Source organism: Mustela lutreola, chromosome 9 (genome assembly GCF_030435805.1).
Source record: "Mustela lutreola isolate mMusLut2 chromosome 9, mMusLut2.pri, whole genome shotgun sequence".
NCBI classification, from domain to species: domain Eukaryota; kingdom Metazoa; phylum Chordata; class Mammalia; order Carnivora; family Mustelidae; genus Mustela; species Mustela lutreola.
Window position 1 is genome coordinate 88,543,923 of NC_081298.1, and position 27,116 is coordinate 88,571,038.

A 27,116-nucleotide genomic window follows, 5' to 3' on the forward strand; every position below is an offset into this window, starting at 1 on the left:
AGTGTCCTCTGGTGCCAAGTTTTCAGAGCGGGAGCCATGGCGGTCACAGTTGCTCAATCAGCCCTCAGACCTGAAGGAAGGGTGACCCCTTTAGTATGTGATTTGTATTCTTTTATGCTATCTTAGCTTGAAAAGCAGCTGGAAATGACCATGTATCTGTAATCCTCAGCAGTTGTCTCTTAGACCTTGGTTTTTCTCCTGGTAAACATTACCTTTTCCCTTTGACTGGGAGGAGGGGGCAAGGCAGAATGATGAAGCAAATTGTCTGGAATCCCCTTGCTTTGTGGCTTTGCTCACATGTCTTTGCCCTGTTATTCTCCCTCCTTGTCCTGGCTTCCAGCCATCTAGTACCTGTCCTTGAAGCCCCGCCTCCTCCCAACTGTCTGTCTGCTCCAGCCCCGAGAGCTCATCTTTGAAAACCTAGCCCATTTTTGTTCAGCATCCTTGGCTATGCATCACTTCTGCCTGATGGCAGTTCTAGTCTTGTAATTTATCTTTTCAGCTACTTCTGTCTTACCTCACCCCCAGTAGATTGTAAGCTCCTTGAATTTGCTTTATTTATTTTTGATTTAATGAAGTTTTTTTTTTTCAAAACGTACCATTGGTGGGGCCTGTATATGCATCTGCACCAGCAGCTGGGGCCTCTCCATCCTTGGTGTTTCTGGTATAAATGACTTGAGCTCTGTGCCTTGAGACTGGTTCAGTGAATCCTTTACTAAGGAGTTCCTGAAGGGCTCCCCTGGCCAGGGAACTCCGAATCTTTGTGTCTAAGAGACAACAGCTGGGATTATAAACTTATAGTTGGGAACTTCCTTATAGAGTTTGGCATATGTCACTTTGTCAAACAAGACCAGGTCATTGAGCTTGTCCTGAACTTTGCCTTTGGACCACTTCTTCTTTTTGGCCTTGGCCCCAGATTTGTTCACTGGGTCTTTGTCTTTCTTGGGCGACTTTCCAGGATCTTTTTTCTTGTTGTCCCTGCAGCATAGTGAAGCTCAGAGAGCAGCTGCTCTCATTGCCAGCTCACTAAGATGTCGACAAAAAAGCTCCTTGAATTTACTTTACATTTCTCTGTAGCCTGTACAGGATCTTATCCAGTATCTTGGGCACAGTAAGAATCAATAAATCCTTCTCAAATCAATAGAAAAAAGACTCATGAAGATCTATCTCCACTGGGTCTTAAATACATTCAAGAAATTAGGTGATCTTGAGCCCTATCTCTAGCATCCAATTCGTTAGCACTTTGTACCAATTCTTATCAGCTTGCTTGCTAGCATCTTTGTTTCTTCTGCAAACATTTGTTGAATACCACTGCTAATGGCAGTCATTAATGGTGTAGGCTAAGGAGAGAGGCCACCTTAGTTCAAATCCCAGGTCTTCCTTCTAGGCTACATGGCCCTGGACAAGTGACTTAAGCTCTCTGAGTTTCATTTTCCTAGTTTTTAAAATGGGAATAATAATCTCTATTATTAATAATAGAGGTCATTAATAATAATGATCATTAATAATAATAATAATAATGGCGATCATTAATAATAATGATCTCTATTGAGTTGAAGTAATGTATATAAAACATTTGGCAGGGACCAAATGGTGAGTGCTGAGGGGAATAAGATTTGGTACCTGTCTGTGGGGAAGCTCATTACCCAACAGAGAAATGCAGGCTAATGCGACTGTGTATCTTGAGTGCCCAGGAACCAACCTGGAGACACAGATTTGAGTCCAAGTAGTTTGTTTGGGAAGAGATGTCAGGAAGCCCAGGGATGGGAGTGGGGAAGGAAGACATAGTCCACAATACTTTAGTGAGCAGGTTACCACTATGGGCAACTGGGGCTCAGTCCTGCTGGAACCTCTGGGAGATAGCAGGAAACAAAACTCAGTTATCCCCCTTCCTCCCACAGGCAAGAAATTTGGAGCACTTTTCACCATCACCTGGTACTCCTTGCTTGAGGGTTGCTTCCAAAGGTTGATTTCTCCTGCACTTCCACACAAAACTCTCAGGCCAAGAATGAAAGGTGCCTACAGAAGACAGCCTGGGGATGGGGTCAGCCTTGGACAACGTGTGGGGACTGTCGGTGGGGTACGGATCATGAAAACACTTGCTATGAGTGATATGAGCTGGTGGAGAAACACAGTCACCCTTAAATTGGTCTAAGGCGAGGATTTAGCTGTGGGGCAAATGCCTCTGAAGAGAACTCCTGCCTATACAAGAGATGTGCTGTGATGGATGGCTCTCAAATCCTAGCCTGTGCCCTGCCCTTGCACACCTGAAGGAAGGCTCTGGAAATGCAGAGACTGCTGCCCAAGGTCTTGGCGAGAAAGACTCCTGGATAACTGTCTCACTAGGAGTCTGCAGCCCTGCGGTGTTAGCAGTATACAGAAGGGGCAGGACAGAGCAAGCTCCTGGATTCAAAGAGGCTAGTGCTGCTTCACACACCTCCTACTTTTTAAACCTGACATAGCAGAGGAAAAGGGGACAGATGTACAAAAAGCACAGCAAATTCGGGGAAAAAGATGTTGCAGTTTTGCTTTATATGTTCTGCATTACATTCTATCTCCTCTCTGCCACAATTGTCTCCAGAACTATGATCAGAAAAAAAAAAAAAAAAAAAAAAAAAACAGCAAGGAAAAAAAACCCCAAACAAACACGCTTGCAAAGCAGAGCTGGAGAGAATTCAAGAAATATTCCTTATTCCACAGGCAATTGTAGAGGGTCCCTTGGGAGCTCACAGCAAGGTTGGCTCAAATGCATAGCCCAGACTAGGAGGTACAAGACAGGGTGAAGTACCCCTCGCCATCCCATGTTCCCATATTTTAGCCCTCGTGGTCCTTTTAAAGCTGTAATAGTGGGGGCATCTAGGTGGCTCATTCAGTTAAGCATCTGCCTTCAGCTCAGGTCATGATCCGAGAATCTTGGGATCAAGCCCCACTTTGGGTTCCCCACGCAGCAGAGAGTCTGCTTCCTCTCCCTCTGGCCCGGTCCTGACCCCTGCTCTGCTCTCTCTCTCTTGCTCACTCTCTCTCAAATAAATAAATAAATAAATAAGTAAAATTCTTCCCCTGCCCCCCAAAAAAGCTGTAGTAGTAATTTGATGCCAGCAGTTTTAATTTTTTATATTCACCGTTTTCTCTTTCAGAGCATAAGTGGGGTGAGTAGGGTGCCCCCCCCAAATTCATGTCCAGCCAGGACCTCAGAATGTGACCATATTTGGAATTAGGGTCTTTGCAGATGTAATTAGTTAAGATGAGGTCATATGGAATTAGGGTAGGCCCTAAATCCAGTATGACTGGTGTCCTAAAATAAGAAGGGAATTTGGACAGAGACACAGATATGCAGGGAAGACGACCACGGGTAGACAGAGGCAGGAATCATAGAGGTGGGCTGCAAGCCCTGCTGACACCCTGATTTCTGACTGGTAGCCTCTGGAACTATGACACGATATATTTCTGTTGTTTTAAGCCACCTGGTTTGTGTCACTTGATAAGGCAGCCCTAGGAAACTGAAGTAGACTATAGACTGTAAGCCACCTGAGGGCAGGGATAATGTCTTACCTATTTGAGCCTCCCTGCAGATTTAATTCAAATCATGTTGGCTGGCTCAAGATGTTAAAGGGAGTTTCTTGAAGAGTATACATTACTAGAAGATATGGTTCCTTTCCATCCTGGCTGCTGTCACGGCTGTAGAAATGTCACAGCCGATCAGATGGGGAGAGAGGACCCAGGGGTTTGGGGGTGCTGGTCAGTTGCCTCTTGGGAGGACTGGACAGTACTAGGAAAGGAAACAGTGAAGAGGGAGTTGAAAGTGAGCCAAGACTTCTTTCATGTGCTTCTCAGTTTGGGCTAGAGCTGGCCTGGTTTCAGAGCCCTCACATCTAATTGTATGCATTCAGAAACGCTCAGACACTCTTTCTGGGAGTGGGGCAAATCCTCAGGAATCTGAGGTCCTGACCGTGGATTCCTCCAGCTGGACTCCAGAGGACTGGGTATCACCAGGGGTGGGGAAAAGGGGATGGTGGTTTGGAGTGGAAGTCAACTTTCGCAAATAGCCCATTGTTCTCTTTCATCCTTCTGTGAAAGAGGATCAGAAGTTCACTGCATGGCTCTAAGGAAGTTTCTGGCAGCTCTGTTTTTAATAGCAAGATTTTGGAAATGACCCAAGTGTCTGACAATGGATGATTGGTTACATAAAGTATGGTTTAGCCAGACACTGGAATTCTATTCAGCCATTAAAACTGATGTAATGGATGACGGTTTATTGACATGATAAGACGATATCATATCTAGAAAACACACATATACATAGATAATACTTTACGCATGTGACAAATGTATGACATAGGTATGCAGCATAGGAAAAGATTCATAAGTAAATAAGACCAAGGGTTTAATAGGAGCTTTCTCTTGCTGGTAAGATTGTAGATGATTTTCTTCTCAGCAATGGGCACGTATTTATAATATAAAACTAAAGTTGTTTTCCATGTTATTGTATATTTATTTAAATAGTTTATTTATTTCAGAGAGAGCAAGCACAAGCATCAGTGGGGGAGAAGCAGAGGGAGAAGAAACCTCCCCACTGATCAGGGAGCCTGACACAAGACTTGAACCCAGGACCCTGAGATCATGATCTGAGCTGAAGGCAGACTTTTAACTGACTGAGCCCCCCAGGCACACCTGTTTTTGGTTTTAAAAAATGTTCCTTTTTTTTTTTTTTTAAAGATTTTATTTATTTGAGAGAGAGTGAGAGAGAGAGAGCGCACACGCAATCTCAAGCAGGGGGAGAGGAAGAGGGAGACAGAGGGGAAAAGCAGGCTCCCCAATGAGCAGGAAGCCGGATGTGGGGCTCAATCCCAGAACCTGAGATCATGACCTGGGCCGAAGGCAGATGCTTAACCAACTGAGCCACCCAGGTGTCCCTAAAAAATGTTCCTACAATGTTCTAGAGCTTGAGCCATGAGCTTCCTCCTTCTTTCTCCTTCATCAGAACTTACTTTTCTGCATTTTTTTTTTTGCACACTTTGGTTTCTCTCTCTCAATGAGTCAACAGAGTCATGACAGCAGCACAGAGAAAAACTCATTACTAGGGCAGACGGGCAGTGTTGCTGCAGCTTCTGGCATCCCCTTGGGAATCACCTCTTTGGTACTGAGATCAGCTGAGATCACCTGTGACGGTCCTTCCACCATGTGCCAGAGAGTATAGGCTTCCCTGACTTCAACTCCCTAAGACCACTCAACATTGTGTCAACTTCACATTCCCTCTGCTAAATCTTGTCCTGCTTGAAATCCCAAACCTCATATCATGTCTCTAAATATTGATTTAAAAGAGTTATAATGTCTTATTCCAGTGTAACTCAGCCAGCATTTATTTTACTGCTGACTTGGTGCCAGGCCTGGTCACCGAGAAAAGGGCGTATGCTTGAGAAGGGACTGTGGCTGATAGAAGGGACATCTAGGACCCATTAGGTGTTTGACACTTTGCCGAAGACTTTACATATATCCTTTCAATGTGACTGATTTAATAACCCTTTGGGGTTATTAAGTGGTGCAGATGAAATCAAGGTTTGGCAAGTGCTCAGTAATTATTTAAATAGCAAGAAAGAAATTTAAATCCAGTTCTGTCTGATTCTTCTATTACTACTACTTTAAATACTACTACTACTACTACTTTACAATGACCTTATGACCACTGTTACTACTGCTGCTGCTGCTACTGCTACTTTACTCCACCACTACTTACTCTTACTACTACTACTACTACTACTACCATTACTACTACTTTATTCTTACTACTGCTGCTACTACAGCTATAACTACTGTTACTACTTCTGTTACCACCACTGCCACCACCACCACGACTACTACTGTTACCACTACCACTCCTCCTCCTCTAGATCCCTTACAGTGCAAAGTAGTTTCCATTACGCAGTGCTCAGTTAACAATATGTTATAGTTTACTTAACTATTCTTTATTTTGGACTAGGTACTTTGAAGTATTTCCACTATTATAATAAGACACTGTTATCAAATATACAGAGCTTGTGCTGACCTTTAAAACAGGTTTTACAGGGGCACCTGGGTGGCTCAGTGGGTTGGGCCTCTGCCTTTGGCTCGGTTCATGATCTCAGGGTCCTGGGATTGAGTCCTGCATCGGGCTCTCTGCTCAGCAGGGACCCTGCTTCCTCCTCTCTCTATCTCTCTCTCTCTCTGACTACTTGCGATCTCTCTCTGTCAAATAAATAAATAAAATCTTTAAAAAAAAAGGTTTTACAAATTCATATACATTATGTGTGTGAGAAAAAAGACCAGAAGAAAATACAATAAACATTTGACAACAAATACATATAGGGAGTGGGTTTGAGCATGGGAAGCTGAGGGAAAATAACTTTTACTTTGAAAAAAGTAGACTTTAATTTTAGAGCAGTTTTAGATTAACAAGAAAACTGCAGGGAAGGTGCAGAGATTTCCCATATATCCCCAATCCCTCTCCCCTCTAGGCTCCTCTACTATCAACATCTCCCACCAGAGAGCTACATTTGTTACAGTCAATGAACTCACATTGGAAGGATATCTTGGTTGCTTCCAAGTTTTGGCAAGGACATCTTGGTTTGCTTCCAAGTTTTGAATAAAGCTGCTATAAACATCCATCTGCAGGTTTTTGTGTGGACATGTTTTCAACTCATTTGGGTAAATACCAAGGAGCACAATTGCTGGGTTGTATGGTAAGAGTATAGTTTTGTAGGGAGCTGCCAAACTGTCTTCCAAAGTTTTTGCATTTTGCATTCCTACCAGCAACAAATGAGAGTTTCCATTGCTCCAGATCACTGCCAGCATTTGGTGCTGTTAGCATTTTGGATCTGACCATTCTAATAGGTGTGTAGTGGTATCTCATTTCTGTTTTGGTTTGCATTTCCCTAATGATATATGCTTATTTTCCACTGAGGTGTCTATTCAGGTCTTTTTTCCCATTTTTAAGTCCGGTTGTTCATTTTCTTATTGTTGAATTGTAAAAGTTCTTTGCTATTTTGAATAGTCTTTTATTAGGTATGACTTTCACAAAATTTTTCTCCCACTCTGTGGCTTATCTTCTCATTTTCTTGAGCATTTTCACTTTACACATTTAATTTTTTTTTTTTTTTTTTTTGGAGAGAGTATGCACACTCATATGCCTGGGTTGGGGTAAAGGGCAGGGGGCAGCTGGAGAGGCAAAGGGAAAGGGAGAGGGAGAATCTCAAGCAGGCTTCATGGCCAGTTTAGAGCCCAACATGGGGCTCTCTATCTCATGACCTTGTGATCACAACCTAAGCTGGAATCCAGAGTAAGACACTTTACCAACTGAGCCACCCAGGCACTTCTGCATATTTCATTTTGCTTAACTTTTCCCCCCAAAGGGTGTGCAGTGTTTTCTGTGATGAAAAAAATTTTTAAACATTGCCTTCCAATGCATTCAGAAGCAAACAAATAAGCTAGGATTTATCAACAATACAACTGCTTTTAGAAGGATTCCTGGGGGACGCCTGGGTGGCTCGGTGGGTTAAGCCGCTGCCTTAGGCTCAGGTCGTGATCTCGGGGTCCTGGGATCGAGTGCTGCATCGGGCTCTCTGCTTGGCGAGGAGCCTGCTTCCTCCTCTCTCTCTCTCTGCCTGCCTCTCTGCCTACTTGTAATCTCTCTCTGTCAAATAAATAAATAAAATCTTTAAAAAAAAAAAAAAAAGAAGGATTCCTGGGAAAAGTAAAACATTTTCCCTAACCAGAGAGCCAGCATTCTGCCTTGGCCCTGTGAGGAGAAAGAAGCAAGCATGGTGACTATCTCCCACTGGAGGTAATGAGTTTTTTAACAGCTTGTGTGTGGTTATTACTGTGTCATGTATTTCAGAGTTTAATGACTATATTATGCATTTATATGTCTGATAGGGGATTGGATAAACAGGAGAGTCTCTGCCTCCCTGAAAAGAAATCCAAATAAATTGGATTCCCTTTGGCTAAAGGAAGAACCTGGAACCAGCAGCATCAGCCAAAGAGAGCAGAAAAAGGTTTAGAAAGAGAGCATATTGGAGGCAGAAAAAGACTTTCAGCAGAGGTTAGACTTTTTTTTGGCTTATGAATTTCTGTGGTCCTTGTAGGAGGAGGCTCCATATTTATGGTCAAAGGCATTGGGTCTCAGACCATCCCTCCTATAAACTGACTGTGGGACTTAAACAAAGTGCTAAGTTTTTGAGCCATAGTTTCCTTATTTTGAAAAATTCAGATGGTAACAACATTAATTATCTCACAGGGTTGTTACAGGAATGAAACGATGCTTCACTTTCAAAGTGCTTTGTAAAGAATGAGGTGCTTGTTCTAACATGTGATCCAAGCATTCCTTGATTATTTAGACAGACTGTTTGAATGTCTACTATGTGCCAAGCCCTGGGCATGAAAGGGGCATTAATGCCTGGTGCTTATCCTCAAGAACCTGTCAGGCAACATGAAAGGTTAGATATGTGAAGAACCATCCCAAAACTTTTGTACTGAAACTTACACCATATAACTTGCTCCTCAAAAATATAGGGGTCACCTGTGTTGTTCATTGTTGCAAGAATGTTCTTTCTCAAATTTCTTTGTAGACTGTGGACTCCTTGAGGGTAGGACCATGGCTTTTACCTCCACAGCAACTTATATAGTACTGAGTGAATAACATTTAGACCATGTATGAAGGGATTTCCCTGGACTAGGCTTTATGCTAATACCTTTGAGATATATATTTAGATGTATCTAATGTATCTTTAAAACAATTTTAAGAGGTAAGTAATACTACAATTTCAACTTTACAATGAGGAAATGGAGGCAAGAGCAGTTAAATAACTTGCATGAGTTGTCTCAGCTGTTGGGTTGTAAAGTCAGAATTTGAACCTTGATTTATTGGACTTCACTGCCCATATTCTTAACTGCTTTGGTAGGAGCTCTGGAAATTTGTTGACTGGTTTCTAAAGTCACCTCAGGGCCTGAAACAAAGAACTTCATGTTGAGTTTAGTAGGAAGGATGGAGTAAGGGCTGCCGAGGCGTGTCAGTTGGTTAAGCATCTAGCTCTTGGTTTTGGCTCAGGTAATGATCTCATGGGTCATGAGATGGAGCCCTGTGTTGGGCTCGGCACTCAGTGGGGAGTCTGCTGGAAGATTCTCACCTTCTGTCCCTCCCCTCCCCTCATATAAATTAAAAAATCTTAGAAAAAAAAGGAGGAAGCATGAGGTGAAGTATAAGGAGCTCAGAGAGGTGAGAGATGGACTGTGGGCTCTTGTCATGACCCTGGGGGAACATTCCTATAGTTGGGGACCACATGCATATATATCATCCTGCTTTATGAGAATGGAGAATGTTTTCTGGCTCCCATTAAGTAGCAACCTATTAGAGATCTTGTGGGTTCCCCACACAAGAACAGCTCAGTAAGTCTGAAGACCCAGTGTGCTAATAAGGTAACATGTAGAGTAGAAACCAGGAGCCAGTGGATCAGAGTGGGGGTCATCTGGATGCTGCTTATATAGAGACAAAATGATAAAGAGGAGAGGAAAGTAGAAGCTGGAAAGGGGCGATGCTGGGAGGAAAAGTGAGGCCAATTACGGACACATGGAGCCATGCATGGAAAAGTTTGGGTCTTCACGGTTCTTGCTCTTTTAAATGAATGTAATTAGCTAAACCAGTTAGAATCTGGGAAACAGCACCTGGTGAGGGATTGTCAGCAGCAAGGAGAAATGCTACCCGCCTTGGGCCTGAAGCAGCAGAGGGACAACAGCAGATACAGGAACCCCTTCAGACCTTTCGCTGCAGGACATCCCCAGGACAGGAGTGGAGGCTTCCGTAGAGGAACAGTCTCTGCCAACCTGCAGCTTGGCAGGAAGGGAATGAGGGGAATAACTCTCCAGCTTCTCTCTTAGAGTCTCTGATTTCCTGCCACTCACAGAGGCTTCACCCAACCAGATGCCAGAGAGCTGGCTCTCATGCTCTTCAGAGCTGGCTCTCATGCTCTTCATAGTGATCAGCAATCTAAACACAGAGCAGAGAAAGATGGACCTGGAGGAGCAAATGGAGAATATCCAGTGCATTTATCCACAGACGCACTTAGAAGTTACTCTAAAAACAACCGAGAGGCTGTCAATAGGGAAGTACCGAATTAACCGCCACACATCCACACTAGGGAACACTATATAGCAGTTGCAAAAATAGCATAGATCAATAAGTATTGATATGGATGGATCACTGAGATATATTGTTGAATGGTGAGGCAAATTGCAGAAAGATGCCTAAAAAAATAACAGTAAAATAAATTAAAAAAAAAAAAAAGAAAGATGCCTAAGGAGGATGGCATGTTTGTGTCACACACACACACACACACACACACACACACAATACCATAAGTCTATTAAATACCTCAGCTCTATTGTCTAATATGGTGTGCTGTGTGTATGCATATGTATATGCACCTAAAGTCTGAAATGATAATAGTGGTTAGCATTGGGGAGGTGGGAGGACATCAAACTATTCAAACTGGGGGGTGGGCAGAGAGGATGTCAGTAGTGGTAGACACTGTTCGTTGCCTCACAGCTGCCATTTCCCACCACCCTACCTCACAGTTCTTCCATGCTAATAATTCACATTTTGTTTCGGTATCAAAGGGCAGCATTTGCTCAGGGAAGGAAGGTCCCGGCATTGAATCATGATCTAAGCCAAGTGTAGTTACACCACTCCTGTTTGCCTGTGATCTGCCTACAGGTAGGTATGGGACTTAGTCTGCTGGTGACTTACAGGAAGTATTTCTTGGCCCTAATAACAGAGTGCAGTGGACGAAGAGTTCTGCCTCTCCCCTTCCTGTTTGCCTTGGGTGATATTGTTTGAAAACATGATGCTTGGAAGTATGACAATCATCTTACGACCACGAGAGAAAGGCCAGGAGAACTATAGCGACATCAGTCCAGCATCCTGACGTCGTCTTGCTGTTCCAAGGAGACGGTATTCTACTTCAAGCATCTTGTTACCTGAGACATTAAAATGTCTTTACTACTTAAACCATTGTTAGCCAAGCATTCTGTTACAACTAAATACATCCAAGATAATATAGTAGCTTAATATGAAATAGTTTAAGGATTTTCTCAGGAGAATTTATTCCTGTGTTGCTTGTGTTAATTAAACCTTTTTTGGTAAAGCTACCTCAAGCACTTATCATTCATCTCCAGAATTGACCTGGTTTCCCCTTCTGCGGGCTACGGGAGGCTCTCTTTACCCTTCAGGATCCTTGTTTGCCTCTGACTCTGCACTGTGTGCTGAGCAGTTCTGACTGACAACTCAGGTGGACAAGACCTTGGGAATATATCCCTCCATCCCTCCTGGGGCTGCTCTAGCTCCTCCCTGCCTCAGGCTGGGGAATCTACTCTCTGGGGCTGCCCTTTCCATAGTATTCTCTGCAGGGGAGGGATGTGCTGCCCCTGGGTAACAGAAGAGGTCTGGGAAGACTGGAGAGATGCAGAGTTGGAGAGGCGGGGAGGTTTAGGCCTAACTGGATGGATTCCCGTGTTCTGCCCCAGGAATGGCCTCTGAGTATTATAAAGAAGCTCCTTCTAGGTTTATCCAGGGAAGTCATGCTGCTCCTGAGATTCCTGAGGATGCTTTTAAACCACCAGTACTCTTTGCTTCTAATAGAGGTCCTATAACCTGGATTTTACCCCCACAGCGATGGGGGCTTGTGAAAATATCTTAAAGAGGAGGCTCAGGTTTGCATTTGTGGAAGGTCACCCTGGAGCCCAAAGACTGTTGAAAGGCCCTTGTGATAGGCTGAGGGAGAGAAGCTAAGGTTTCATTTGGGACCCAGGATGAGGTGCAGGGGAGGGAACTGGTGTGAGTTCCCTCTTCCCTTCACAATGGATGGTGCTCTACAAATGGCAGCAGGGCAAACTTTCTGCTTTCTGCAAAGCAAGGGCAGAAAGATCTTTGGGATGCTATTTCCAGGGGCATTTCAGGGAGCTCTCTCTAATAAGGGTTTCCTTTGTGGCAGTGGGCAGTCAGTCCCACAGGAATCTAATCATTTTGCTGAAGCGGGGCCTAGTGGGGGTCGGGGGGGGGGGGGAGAAGAGGACTTCAGTTCTTCCTTTGCCACTTGAACTCGGCAACCCCAGGAGCAGTGGTAGTTTCCTCCGCCCTCTCCACCTGCCCTCTTCCTGTTTGCTCTTTCTTTCCAAAGTTACAGAGAGTTTCTCGCAGGTTTGCAGGACATACACCTATAGTTCAAGACTTTGAAAGGGAAGGAGAGGACAAGTAAAAGCCAAATTTTGCCTCAGATGCCAGCTGCTTTATTATGCATGCTTCCCTCTTTCTCACTGTTTTTTGGAAAGGCTGAAAATAAACCCTTTTGTAATACAGACTTGTAATTCACACTTCCCTGACAAGTTACTCAAACTGCAGCCGCAGCTGCTTAAAGAGGGGTTTGACGCAAGCCTCATTCAACAGGGTCTTTCTAATCCAGAACGTTCCAATACAGCTCATCTTGATACTTCCTGGCTAGTCAAGGGGCCTGGTAGGGAATCTGGGAATCCTGGGTCACAACTTAACCACTACTGTCTCCACCACAAATTCAGACTTTTGAAAACTCCTGAGTCCTCAGGGCAGTTGTTCAGCTCACTTTTTCAAGTCATGTCACAGAATTGTTGACGTTTCACTTGGAAGGGTTCATGGAAATTGGTTAACTCATCAACATTATTCTACAGACCAGAAAAATGACTTACTGGCTTAAAATGACCAAACTGGGGACACCAGGGTGGCTCAGTGGGTTGAGACCCTGCTTTAGGTTCAGGTCATGATCTCAGGGTCCTGGGATCGAGCCCCATGTTGGGCTCTCTGCTTAGTAGGGAGCCTGCTTCCCCTCTCTCTCTGCCTGCCTTTCTGCCTAATTGTGATCTCTCTCTGTCAAATGAATAAATAAAATCTTAAAAAAAAAAAAAAAAGGAAAGAAAAAAAAAGAAAAGACCAGACTGCGGGCGCCTGGATGGCTCAGTTGGTTAAGTGGCTGCCTTTAGCAAGGAGTCCTAGGATCAAGGCCCGCATCTGGCTCCCTACCGGCAGTCTGCTTCTCCCTCTGGCCCTTCCCCCTTTTCTTCTCTCTCTCATTCTCTCTCTCAAATAAATAAAATCTTAAAAAAAAAAAAAAAAGACCAGACCGGTTAGCAGAGCTGCGGGGAATATAACCCCAAACTCAGGACTCCCAGTCCATGTGCTTCCCATTAAGCCATACTTTATTAATTTCTTGGATTTTATTTCTCCAATCAAGTTTTTGTTAGGGAAAATTCCAAACATACACAAAGTAGCCCAGTGCAGTAGTCCCCGCGACCAACCATGACTTTGCTTTAGCAATTTCAGTGACTGGGGTCAACTACAGTGGCAAGCAGAGACTTCTGATCAGACTTCTGATCGGAAGGTCCTTAGCAGTAGCTTAATGCTACCTCGGGCGCCTGTGTCATTCACCTCATGCGTCATCACGTCAAGCGTGTCTTTCACTTCACATCTCGTACGTCATCACGTCACGCACATCGTTCACGATACATACGTCACTCACGTCATGACGTCAGCGTGTCCAGCGTCAGACGTCATTCACGTGGGGTCCCACCATCCCATCACGTGGTAACTTTATCATCTCAACATCATCGGAAGCCGAAGGGTGAGTATAGTATAGTGAGATATTTTGAGAAACAAAGAGACCACACTCACATAACTTTTATTATAATATATTATTATAATTATTCTATTTTATTAGATTTTATTGTTAATTTCTTAATGTGCCTATTTTATAAATTAAGTCTTATAATAGGTGTGTATGACTACGGGTCAGTACTATCTGCTGTTTTAGGCATTCACTGGGGACTTGGAACATTTTCCACTGTTTAAGGGGGTCTGGCTATGCATGAATGCCCAACTGCCCCACTACTCGATTTCTATAATTGTCATTGTTCTGACAGGTTTTTTTTTTTTTTTAAGATTTTATTTATTTAAGAGAGAGAGAGTAGAGAGTGAGCAGGAGGGAAAGGCAAAGGGAGAGGGAGAAGCAGAACAGGGAGCCGGACTGGACTTGGGGCTCATCCCAGGACCCTGGCATCATGACCTGAGCCAAAGATAGATGCTTAACCCTCTGAGCCACCCAGGCGCCCCATTCTGATGTTTTTGCTTGATCTATTCCCAATCTACTCCCTTTGCAACCAGACAGACTTCATACCCCTTTATCTATTAATAGTATCTCCAACAGAAAGCTTTAAAAAATAATATAACTACAGTACTATTATCACACTCACAAAATTAGCAATATTTCTTGGTGTCATAATACCTAACATTTTAATTTCTCTAATTGTCTCAAAAATACATTTTTGTGGTTTAAATCAGGCGCCAAACAAGTCCACATGTTGCATTTGTTGATTTTTTAAAAAGGGGCTTTTAAACTGTATTAGTGCCTCTTTCAGTACACCCCACATGCTCTATTTTGTTGAGAAAGCTGGGTCATCTGTCCTTTAGAGTTTCCCACATTTTGAATTTGGCTGATTGTGTCCTGGGGTATCTTTTAGCATATTTCTTCATCCCATTTCTTGTGAATTGGTACTTATCTGTGGAGCAGTGGTTCTGGACATGGGGGAGATCCCCACCCCCGTTCACGTCAAGGACATTTGGCAATATGTGGAGACTTTTTTGGTTGTCACAACTGGGTGATGCTCTTAGCATCTGGTGGGTAGAGGTCAGGGATATTGCTAAACATAGTATACACATGAGAAAGAACTATGTGTACCAAGATGTGAATTTTGAGAAACCCAGATGAGATACTTGATTAGATTCAAGTTCTTTTCTGTTTTTATTTTTTGGCAAGGATATTTTAGAGGCAGTACTGTGTATTTCCTATTGGACCACAGGAAGACACCATGTCTCATGCTAAGGCTATGTTAAGGTTGATCAGTGGGTTTAATATCCCACTCTTAAACATGAGCAGACAACTAAAATTAGAATTTTATCTGAGAACATGAAGGGATAGAAAAGTTGCTTGAACAGGGGGTTAGGGAGTATTATCAGAAGATGGCATACCTGGGTGGCTCAGTGGGTTAAAGCCTCTGCCTTTGGCTCAGATCATGATCCTGGGGTCCTGGGATCAAGTCCGACATTGGGCTCTCTGCTCAGTGGGGAGCCTGCTTCCCCCTCTCTTTTTCTCTGCCTGCTTCTCTGCCTACTTGTGACCTCTGTCAAATAAATAAAATCTTAAAAAAAAAAAAGAAAATAGAGAAATTATCTTATTTTTTATGGAGAAGTCATTAGAAAATGATTTTCTTTCACTCCTCCCTTCCCACAATTTTTACAAAAGTTACGTAGGCACATAATTAAAAGAATCACACAATTCTTAATTGCCACAGCAATTAGTTGTCTGCTCATGTTTAAGAGTGGGATGTTAAAAAGCCAGTCAAAAGGTCTGATTTCACAGGTGGGGTTTGTTATGAGACTCATTGTAGAGTTATCTGGCTATATTGTTTTTTAGGGATTTTCCCTAAAAACTGTCAGAATGTCAGAATGTTTGTTTTTCTTCTTGGGCCAATAAGATTACCTAGAGAAGAGTTTTCCAGTCCTTTGGCTGGAAGAGAAAGGCCTGGTTGCCAGGATTCCAGGAGCCAAGTGGGGCTAGAGGGCTGTAAGTCTCAACCTTCAGTATGTGGACTTTGCTGTTTGTTTCTCTTTATAATTCCCTTCTTGCCTTTTGGGCCTGCTGTTCTCCAGTCCCCAGACCCTCTGTTAACTCCTTCAGAGAGGAAACCTAAGTCTAATGGCAGGGTTATGGAAAACCAGTTGCCTAGGTGTATAGAGCTGCTAGGAACTTAAGGACCAAACTGCTTTATTCAGATATAATTGTCATAATATATATAGCACTTATTTATAATGTACAATTTTATAATTATGTATATACCCATGATATCATCATGACAGTCAAGATAATGAACATATTAACTACTCCTACTCTTTCCTCTTCATCCCCAGAAAACTACTGATGTGCTGTGTGTTACTATAGATCACTTTGCATTTTCTATTCAAATTTTGTATAAGTTGAATCATACATTTTGTGCGTGCGCTCTCTCTCTCTCTCTCTTTTTGTGGAGAGAGGTTCTGGCTTTTTTCACTCAGTATAATTATTTTGAGATTCGTCCGTGTTGTTGAGCATATCAGTAGTTCATTTCTTTTTATTGCTAAATGGTGTCTCATTGTGTTGACATGCCACAATTTGTTTATTTGTTCACTTGTTGATGAATATTTGGATTGTGTCCGATTTGGGGTTATTACAAATAAAGCTGCTATGCATGTTCGTGTACAAGTTGTTGTGTCAACATAGTTTCTCATTTTTTTTTTTTTTAAAGCTTTATTTCTTTTAGAGAGAATGAAACCATAAGAGGGAGGGGCAGAGGGAGAAGAAAAGAGAATTTCATGCACATTCCTTACGGAGCACAGAGCCCCCACAGAGCTCCATCTCACTTCCCTGAGATCAGGACCTGATCTGAAACCAAAAGCCCGGCGCTTAAACAGATTGCAGCAACCAGGCACCCGCAGAGTTTTTCATCTTTCTTCAGTTAACACCTCAGAGTGGAATGGCTGGGCCACATGGTAGGTATATGTTTGACTTTGAGTGAAACTGTCATACTGTTTTCCAAAGTGGTTGCACTGTTTTGCATTCCCACTGGCCACGAATGAGAACATTCTAATTATTCAACATCTTTGCCAACACATGATTTGGTCAGTCATTTAAATTTTAAACACTCTAGTAAGTGTATAACAGTATCTTCTTGTGGTTTAATTTGCATTTTCTGATGGCTAATGATGGTGAGCATCTCTGCATGTGCTTATTGGCCATCTGTATCTTCTTTGGTCAATGGTCTGTTCAAATCCCCTGCCCACTTAAAAAATCTGATTACTTTCTTTTCTTATTGAGTTTTAAGATTTCTTTTCATATTTGAGATACAAATCCTTTATCAAATGTGTGACTTACATGTATTTACTCTCAGTCTGTGGCTTGTCTTTTTTATTCTCTTAACAATGTATTTCAAAGAGCAGATGTTCTTAATTTCGATGAAGTCCAGTTTATCAAATTCGTTTTCTTTTATTGATTTTGTTTTGGTGTTGTACCTAATTAATCTTTGTTCAACCCACAGTCACAAAGATTTTCTCCTAAAAGTTTATACTTTTAGGTTTTATTTAGATTTAGGTCTGTGACCCATTTTGAGTTAATTTTTTCAATGTAGTATGAAGTGTGGGTCAAAGTTCTGTTTTCTGTATATGGATATCCAGCTGTTCCAGGGCCATTTGTAAAAATGACCTTGATTTCCCCATTAAATTGCCTTTGTACTTTTGCAAATATTTTTTTTCTTCTTTTCTATTTTGTTGTTCTACTTGTCTATCTTAAATTTAATACCACATAGTCTTGATTTTTATAACCATATACTAAATTTTGAAGTTAGGTAGTATAAATCCTCCACATTTCAAAGTCAAATTGGCTGTTATATTGCCTTTTGCATTTCTAAATGAATTATAGAATCAACTTGTCAACTAAAAAAATTTATATTGTTAATATAAAAGTTAACAATATAAAATGTAAAGGTATAATGTATACGTGTATATGTATAATATAATGTATAATGTAAAAAGCCTGCTGGATTTTTGACTGGGATTGTGTTGTATCCAAAGATCATGGAGGGAAAATGTACGTCTTAGCAATATTGAATATTCCAATGCAAGAAAACAATATATCTCTATTTAAGTATCCTTTCATTTCTCCCCATGATGTTTTGTAGTTTTCATTGCACATCTTTTGTTTTATTTATCTGTAAGAGTTTTACATTTTTAGATGGTATTGTATTATATTTTAAATTCTATTTCTCACTATTGTTGCTGGTATGTAGTAACATAATTGGATTTTTTACATTGCTCTTATGCACGGAAACTTTGCCAAACTTATTATTAATTCTAATAGCTATTCTTGTAGATTACATAGGATTTTCTACATAGACAATCGTGTCATCTGTAAATAAAGATGGTTTTATTTCTTTCTTTCCAATCTGGAAACCATTTTTTTTTCTTTTTCCTGCCTATTGTACTGGCTAGAACCTCCAGTTCAATGTTCGGAATATGGGCATAAGTGATGAAAGCAGACATCCTTTCCTTGTTCTGATGTTAGGGGGAAGGTAATCAGTCTTTCACCATTAAGCATGATGTTGGCTCTTGGTCTTTTTTGTTTTTTATTTTATTTTTTTAAAAGATTTTATTTATTTATTTGACAGAGATTACAAGTAGGCAGAGAGGCAGGGAGAGAGAGAGAGAGAGGAGGAAGCAGGCTGCCTGCCGAGCAGAGAGCCCAATGTGGGGCTCAATCCAAGGACCCTGAGATCATGACCTGAGCTGAAGGCAGAGGCTCAACCCACTGAGCCACCCAGGTGCCCATTTTTTTTTTTTAGAAGAATGTGTAGAATTAGTATTACTTTTTTAAACTTTTGATATTATGACTTCCCTTCTTCTGCTTACTTTGGGTTTCATTTGCTCTTTGTTTTCTGGTTTCTTAAGTTGAAAGGCAACTGAAGTTGTTGATTTGAGATTTTCTTCTGTTTATTTTCCCTAATTTAGGCATTTGATGCTATAGATTTCCCTCTAAGTTCTGCTTCAGTTGTATTCCACAAATTCTGACATATTGTGTTTTCATTTTCCTTCAGTTCAAAGTATTTTCTAATGTCTCTTTTTATTTCTTCTTTGACACGTAGGTTAAGAATTGTACCATTTGGTTTGGGATTTTTAAGGTATGTTTTACTAAAGATTTCTATCTTAATTTCATTTTGGTCATAGAACATTCTTTGTTTGACTTAAGTCCTTTTAAATTCATTGAAATTGTTTTATGGCCCAGAATATGGACTCTTCTAGTAAATGATCATTTTGCATTAAAGAGAATGTGTGTTCTACCAATCTTGGGTGAAAATAGAAACGATCTCAAGATGGTAAGTTGGGATAGACACGGAGCACATCTTCATTTCCTTCTCTCAGTGATGGCTGCACTTTGTTGCCTAATATCCAGCGTCTTGAGAACGATTGTTTTATCTATTTTGTCTCTTTTATGAATTGTGTCCGGTAGGAGGCTAAATCTGGTCTCTATTCTTCCATCTCTGCCTAAGTAGAAGTCTCTGTGAGCTGCTTTTAATCTGGTTTTCAATCAATATTCCTTTGAGTCCTATCTTAACCTTCTACTTCAGAAGTACCTGGTTCTGACAATTTCTGAGGCATTTGGAGTAGGGGAAGATTCCGAGATGTCATTGTGCCATTTCTTGGCTTTTCTCACTACTGGCTTTGAAATTTCATAAATATCCAAGGAGAGTCATTGAAGCAGAGGTGGGGCTACACAGGAAATACTGAAATTGGACAGTTGTAGCTGAGCTGGTCATTTTCTCATGAGACTGCATTGCCAGGAACAGAGGCTCACACTTGCATACCAACTAGAGCCCCGCAAGGAGGGGAAATGAAGGAGACAAATGCACAGCAGTAGTGCAAGACAGGGGGTAGAAAGGTGCTGACATAACTCACCAGATTAAAACCAGCTCACAGAGAGTTCCACTTAGGCTGAGATGGAACAATAGGGACCTTTAAACATCTCTGCTCTGGTCTCTTGTGGCTATGCAATAGGAAGGCCTTGTGTCGTCAGCTCTTCCACTAATTCAGAGAAGCTGGAAATTTAGAATTTTATGCAGAACTTCCTCTTTTGAAAATTTCTCTTTTTTTATTTAATTTTATTTATTTATTTATTTGACAGAGATCACAAGTAGGCAGAGAGGCAGGCAGAGAGGGAGAGGAGGAAGCAGGCTCACCGCTGAGCAGAGAGCCCGATGCGGGGCTCGATCCCAGGACCCTGGAATCATGACCTGAGCCAAAGGCAGAGGCTTTAACCCACTGAGCCACCCAGGTGCCCCTGAAAATCCTTAAAATTTAATTTAATTTAATTTTTTTTCAGTGTTCCAAAATTCATTCTTTATGCACCACACCCCATGCTCCATGTAACCTCTTTTGAAAATCTTGACAACTAACCCAAGTTATTTAAAATGTTGTGAGAAAAATATGAAAATGAAAATCCAACTAAAGGGACGCCTGGGTGGCTCAGTTGGTTGGACGACTGCCTTCGGCTCAGGTCATGATCCTGGATTCCTGGGATCGAGTCCCGCATCAGGCTCCCAGCTCCATGGGGAGTCTGCTTCTCTCTCTGACCTTCTCCTCGCTCATGCTCTCTCTCACTGTCTCTCTCTCAAATAAATAAATAAAATATTTAAAAAAAAAAAAAAAGAAAAGAAAATCCAACTAAAGACTAGTTCTGCCTTGTCATACTGCCAGTTTGGTACCTTTGGATTTTCATGTCTGCTCTTCTTTCCAATTTCCTGCTTCATTATGCAGGCCACTGTCTCTGCTTCCTCATGTGCCTCTGCTCCCCAAATATTGACTCACAGATGATCCTGGTTTGCCATGCCATCTACTCTGACCTCTGTTCCACATGACCTTAGCTCAGTGTCAAAATCTTCCAATTTCAGATTTTCAGAAGGGAGAATCTGATTGTCCAGCCTTGGTCTTATTAACTACGGTTGAAGGCAGGGCAATTAGGATCATATTTACTGGCCTCTGGGTCCAAGGGTGAGATAGGTTTCTATGGAGAGTTGGAAAATGACTGACTTTCTGTGGAAACCAACTGAATCATACGAACGGAGAGCTGGAAATGGGCCGAGAAAAATGTGGTCAAACTTCATCATATTGCATGTGAAGAAACTGAAGCTTATGAGAAGTGAAGGGGTTTCTCCAAGTTCAAAGACATTACTAGTTAACAGTGAGGCTGAGTCTGGGATTTAGTCATCTAGCCAAATTTTCTTTCTTCTGTGTTCCATGAGAGCAGGAAATATGTCAGTATCTTTCATGCATCCTTGAAACATAGAAGGTATTCAGTGAATATTTGTTGAATAAAAAAGGTATACTGAATTGCTTTCTATAATGTTGGCATACTTAATTTATAAATTAAGGTAAGATTTAGCTATGTATAACAGAAAACCCTTGAAACAATGGCTCATGCACAATACAAGTTGTTGTTGTTGAACTCTCACGTGAAAGAAGTCTAGAGCTGGAATGGACCTGTAGGATATCAACAATGTCTCCATGTCCCGATTTCTGTTTTGTCATCTTTTTTTTTTTTTTTAAATTTTATTTATTTATCAGAGAGAGAGAGGGGGAGAGAGCAAGCACAGGCAGACAGAATGGCAGGCAGAGGCAGAAGCAGGCTCCCTGCTGAGCAAGGAGCCCAATGTGGGACTTGATCCCAGGACGCTGGGATCATGACCTGAGCCGAAGGCAGCTGCTTAACCAACTGAGCCACCCAGGCGTCCCTGTTTTGTCATCTTTGTGTGTAGCTTCTATCTTGAAATTTATCTTTTGATTGTTCTAGCTCTGTACTTGAATTCCAGGATGGAAGAATGTAGAATGGGTCCATGGGAACAAGGTATCCTGCGAGTTTCTTCCAACATCTGCCTAAATTCTCATAGTTTGAAACTGAGACATGTGGTCACCCTTGGTTCCAAGAGAGGCTAGGAAAAGGAAATTGGATAGATTGTCTTCTTGACTAAATCTGGGTTGTTTTTAAAGACATAGGAAGGAATGGGTATTTGGTTGGCAACTAGAAGTGTCTGTTGGAATTAAGAGTTTGTAACTGATTGAAATGTGTGTCCTGTAGTTTTGATATGCACAGTAACCAGAACAAAAGTATGAAGGCCTTTAAAGAAACTTACCAGAGGAGATACAGACAGACAAAATACTGGTTTGGTTCAGATAATATTCTAGTGTTCTGGTTTAACTGTTTTAGAAAACCTTGGTTCAGTTATAGTTCATATTAGTTTAACTGGATTTTATTGGTTTTCATAGAAATCTTTTTGGGTGAGTTCACAATTTAGGAAAAAAAATTGTGTTTTGTTTCAGTTCAGTCCTGGGTTTCACAAATTAGTGTGATCCCTTCCAATTTGGGGTTCATAGTTTGGGTCATCTCCAGTTCCTGGCTGTAATATATTCACACTAGGAATTTTGCAGTTATGGTGTAGAATAGCAGACAGAGGCCAAAGATCTGATTTCTATTTAGGCAGGCGTTTATCAATCGTGTTTTTCTTATGTAGGAACTAATAATCCTAATGGTTTTGAATGATTCTATATTTATCTCTGTGATTTGGCATGGCTAAAGGCCTCAGTTGTGGTAAATGTGCCAAAATTTTACCACATTAGCCTGTTTTATTCTGTCTATAATATACACGCACCCAATTTGAAACTTCCCTATTCTTTTTTTTTTTTTTTAAAGATTTTATTTATTTGTTTGACAGAGATCACAAGTAGGCAGAGAGGCAGGCAGAGAGAGAGAGGAGGAAGCAGGCTCCCTGCCGAGCAGAGAGCCCAACCTGGGGCTCGATCCTGGGGCCCGATCCCAGGACCCTGGGATCATGACCCGAGCCGAAGGCAGAGGCTTAACCCACTGAGCCACCCAGGCGCCCCGAAACTTCCCTATTCTTAATTCAGAAGTTCTGCATTTCTGTAGTTAATAAGACCAAGGCTGGATAATCAGATTGTCCCTTCTTCATTTTGGGTGCATTTTGAAATTTTTTTTACCATGTTAGTTCTAGAACACTATTCTGGATTCTGTTTTGTATAGTGTCTCAGACAATATACTTCAAGTTAGAGATTGCTAGTTCCATTTAAAAAAATGAGTATTAGGGAAATATAAATTTTAGAAGCAGAACATGCGTTGAGAGTGATGGAAATTTTGCTAAAGGAAATTTTGCTGTTCAGAGCCTTGAGAGAACTGTGGCTCAACATTGCCACATAGTTTGATATTATAATGAGGAAGAGATCTGACTTCATATGAAATATCCCAATTTTTGTGTGTCAACCACTAATTTGAAAATTAAAATCAGTGAATGGGCCAGTGCTGTGCAGTCCAAATAAAATACATGACTGTCTGCCTGTCTGCCTATCTATCTATCTATCTATTTATCTATCCATATCAGATTCTTGGGCTGCTGGTTTTCAGGGCCTGATTCTATTTATTTTAAAAATATTTTATTTATTTATTTACTTATTTATTTGACAGAGGAAGAGAGGGAACACAAGCAGGGGGAATGGGAGAGGGAAAGGTAGGTCTCCCGCCAAGCGGGGACACCCGATGTGGGGCTCGATCCCAGGACTCTGGAATCATGACCCATGCAGAGGGCAGATGCTCAACTGACTGAGCCACCCAGGCATCTCCATGGTCTGATTTAAATGCTCCATATTGGGACGCCTGGGTGGCTCAGTTGGTTAAGCAGCTGCCTTCGGCTCAGGTCATGATCCCAGCGTCCTGGGATCGAGTCCCACATCGGGCTCCTTGCTCATCAGGGAGCCTGCTTCTCCCTCTGCCTCTGCCTGCCATTCTGTCTGCCTGTGCTCGCTCTCCCCCCCCCTCTCTGATAAATAAATAAAATCTTAATAAATAAATAAATAAATAAATGCTCCATATTTCTCCATGTCTTTCTTGTTCTCTTCTAAGCTTTACTTGATGATTCTGTCCTTATTCTTTTGAAAAAAAATGTTGATAAATTGTTTGAAAGTGGCTCCCTACTTTCATTGTTATGGTAACAATGCCTGAGATTTAAAAATATATTGCCTAATTCAAACTGTATGTTCTTCTCATTCTATAGGAAAGAATGATTCAATGAGAAGATAATGTTAACGAGGCCAGGAATTCAGTTTTCTGGGTGTGACCTTATGCTTCTTATACCCATTGGCGTCCCTCTTAAATTTATCTGGTAAATTTGAACATAGGATCATTGGTCATCAATTAGAAACAACACAAGGATATAAATGGTGTATTACAATCCATCCCACAAAATCAGTCAAGTAGCAGGTCTCTGTGTTTTGTGCTATTTCTTTATTTTTCAAAATGCATTCAGTGAGGGCCAACTAGGTACTAGGCCTGTGGTAGGATGGAAAGTGGAATGTAAAGTGGAATGGTGCGTGTTGTTCTCTGGTTCTACTTATTCATTTTTAAGGGAATTAAGAATTAAAGGGAAGGAGGCCTTTGCTCTCTGGTCATAAACTGTGGGTGCAAGCCTTAAAGCCACCAGCAGACACAGATTCTTCATCAGGAGAAGCTGGTCTGAGAGAATAAAGCCAACATGCTGAGAGGGGCATTATCTCTCACCTAGATACTAAAGAGCTGTTTGAGCTTTTCCCCTCAATGCTTCTACCTGTGCTCACTGAAGGTCTACTTTGCATGCAGGAACTGGAGTGATCTTTAAAAACAAATGTCAAATGTCACCTCTCTGCCCCAAACCCTGCTTTGGGTCCCTGTCTCACACAGAGTAAAAAAATGGAGCAAATATGTCTCCCACATGACCTGGCCTCTTTGCCTCTCTGCCCCCTCATCTCCCACAAACATCCCCCTCACTTACTCTAATCCAGTGGTTTCTTCAAAATGCCTGGCAGGACCTTTGCACTGACCGTTCCTGTTCCCAGGAAACTTCCTGTAGTAGGTATTTGCAAGACTAATGCTCTCCAGTCCTACAAATTTTGCTCAAATCTTCTCACTGAGGTTAGGTTTAATTGGTTAGTCAAATATGATGCCTAACTTCACCCAGAGCTCTTAATCTTATCCATATAGACATCATCAGGGTCTTGACAAAAGTTTGTCTTTTATTAAGATATATCCTAAATACATCTATGGCAGACCTCACTTAACTGGTGATTTAAGTCTAGCAATAAAGACAATAAGGCCAAAAGGTCCTTACATTGGGTTGGATAAAATTTAAGACTCCTTCCTTCTGTGAGCATTAATCAGGAGAATATTTTCTTCCCCTCCCTCCCCCCTTTCTCTTTTTTAAAAGTAATCTCTATACCCAACATGGAGCTTGAACTCACAACCCTGAGATCAAGAGTTGCGTGTTCCTCCAACTGAGCCAGCCAGATGCCCCAACCAGGACAGTTCTTAATTTCTCTCAAATTCATTGGCCATATTCCCCAAACCCTATAAATCTATGAGATTAAAAAAATAATAGTAGTAGTAATAGTCATTAGTATATAATAGCAATAGCTGGTAATTATTATAATAGTAAAATAGTATATTCTCAATGTGCCAGGTACTGTTATGAATGCTTTATGTGTAGTCACTCATTTTATCCTTAATAACCTTTGATGTTGATGCTATTGATATCCCATTTATTAGTAAGGAAACTGAGGCACAGAGATAATAAGCAAACTTCCCAAGTTCCTGCAGGTAATGAGTCACAGAACCACAATTTAAACTCAGACATTGGGATTCAGAGTTGATGATATTTTAGTTTTTTAAAAATTAATTAGGTTGAAAGAAAAGAAAGAGAGCACATGGGGAAGGAGAGGAACAGAAGGAGAGGGACAAGCAGACTCCATGCTGAGTGCAGAGCCAGGTGCAGGGGTTGATCTCAGGACCCCAAGATCACGACTCAAGCTGAAATCAAGAGTTGGACACTCAACTAACTAAGCAACCCAGGCACCCTAATGGTATTTTGGTTTTTAGGTGATAGATAACCTACTTCAAACTGGTTTGAGCCAAACATGGAATTTATTCTCTCCTGTAACTGACCAGTCCCTGAGTGGGCCTTGCTTTAGGCCCACCTGCTCTCAAATGCTTAAGCATCAGGATTTGGTGCTCTTCTTTCTTGCCTCGGCTCATTCTCAGGCAGCCTGTTTCCACATGGTGACCTGAGCACTGCTAGACCCACATCGTTATCAGCTTCAAGTTCATAAGGGAGAGAGAATATACATCCAGTAGTTCCAATATAAGTCTCAGAACTGAGTCCCAGTGGGTAATGAACTATTAACTGAACAGTTCACTGTGATACCAGGATAGAATATGCTGATTGGCCAGATCTTGGCCTTGTGACAATTGGTTCCATGGCTTTATGAGAACCATGTGGGCCAAAAGGAATAAGGAGTTGTTCCACTAAAGATTAATGGGTGATGCTACTGGCAGGGGGAGAGGTAGCAAGCAAGGACATGCATTGAGTGCCCAACTATAGTAGGTATGGTGCTTTTCTTATTTTTTGTTTTTATTTTTTAAAAAGATTTATATATTTATTAGAGAGAGAGAGAGCACGCACACAGGGAGAAGGGGCAGAGGAAGAGGGAGAGAGAGAATCCTTAAGCAGACTCCTTGCTAGTGCAGAGCCTGATACAAGGCTCAATCCCAGGATCCTTTGATCATGACCTGGATCCTTTGATCATGACCTGAGCCAGAATCAAGATTTGGCCACTTACCCAAGTGAGCCACCCAGGTGCCCCTGTTTTCATTTTTTACACATGAGGGACCTGAGGTTAATAGAAGCTAAGTAATTCACCTAAGACCATAGATCTAGAGAGTGGTAAGCCACAATTTGAATTCCAAAGCCTGTGCCATGCTGCCATAAAACGTTCAACTAGAAGTGATCAGAAATGTAGGTGGCAGGGTGGTACTTGGGATTAGAGGTCTGATTTCATGTTTAGTCACACCATCACTTCTTGCCTTTGAGTTTGGCCCCCAGTGGCTCTGACTCCATGACCCCTAGGACTGGTCATATAGAAAAAGGACTTGGAGGGTGACTGGGATGGGTGGGGGAGTAGAGCTTCCTTGAAATGGCAAACTCAGTGACCTAGACTAATCTGACTAAATTTAGGCTGTTAATTAGCCTCTAGCAATTATTTTTCACTCCAGAAATTCCCCAGTTTTATTTATACAGAGTGACTTAGCTTTTTCACAGACCACATCATCTCCTTATTTTGGATATTAAAAAAAACACACCAGCCCCAAAAGCTCCTCAAAAAAGCTACACCAGAAGCTGAGGCAGAGCCCACGGCTGAGTATCTACACCTTCAAAGACAAGGAACGTCTGGAGGTCCGAGGCTTCCTTCCTTCCCTCCTTTTCTCTTTCCCTCCTCTTCTCTTTCTTCCTGCCTGCCTGCCTGCTTAAAAACCCTCCATTCTTAATTTGCTTGGCTTATAGTCATTATCAGTTACTAAGCATCTATTAGAAGTAAAACATTTTATGAAGAGTTA

The 27,116-nt window shown here is 41.6% G+C and overlaps 1 pseudogene; it reads right to left on the bottom strand.

Moving 5' to 3' along the window:
* Nucleotides 1-588: 588 nt before the first annotated feature.
* On the bottom strand, nt 589-12,505 carry LOC131808394 (small ribosomal subunit protein eS25-like; annotated as a pseudogene).
* Nucleotides 12,506-27,116: the final 14,611 nt, after the last annotated feature.